This window comes from Phytophthora infestans, genomic scaffold (genome assembly GCF_000142945.1).
Source record: "Phytophthora infestans T30-4 supercont1.7 genomic scaffold, whole genome shotgun sequence".
NCBI lineage: Eukaryota > Oomycota > Peronosporomycetes > Peronosporales > Peronosporaceae > Phytophthora > Phytophthora infestans.
The window spans coordinates 1,812,086-1,812,728 of record NW_003303752.1 but is presented as its reverse complement, the minus strand read 5'-3'; positions in this window follow the sequence as shown (position 1 = coordinate 1,812,728).

Genomic DNA, 643 nt, shown 5'->3' with positions numbered 1-643 from the left:
TTCCCAACGCTAGCAACGGATATACTGCTTGTTTGGAACACGGCTATCTTCTTTTCGATGTAGCGTTTGTTGGCTCATTGGGGAATCTCAGACAGTCGATCCACCGGTCAGTGTTGACTTCGTTGGCTTAGTGATTGCGTCGCGATGCGGTCAAAACGCTCAGTCGCTTGGACATCCGTCCATCTGCAATCCATGTGCTTGTCTGTATCGCGCGTCGGAGTAGGAGAAGTGAATCGGACTCGAAGGGGTGAGTGTGCATAGTACGATGTGCATGTTGGGTAAAAGAAAGTAAACTGTCTGGGGGGGTGCATGATGTCGGTAGAGAGTGTGTCCGTGCGTACCTGTCCGTTCGGTTAGTGAGGAGTGTGCCCGTTTGTTTTTTGAAATGGGCGGGGGGGTAGGTATGGTTCGACGCGCGGGTAGCTCAGAGAAAGAGCGTTTGATGGGGGGCTGGAAGAGTCACTGGTTCAATCACCGGCCCGGGGCTGGTGGTGGAGGGGATGGTCAGATTATATGGGGGGCGTTGTTTGCGCTTATCTTACGTGCGTACTCTGTTGAGCGAGCCCCTCGAGCATTCGAGCGGGGGGGAGGCCGCTCCCCCAGCAACCCAACGAAACAGGCGTGTTGTGGTGGGAGAGGAGGG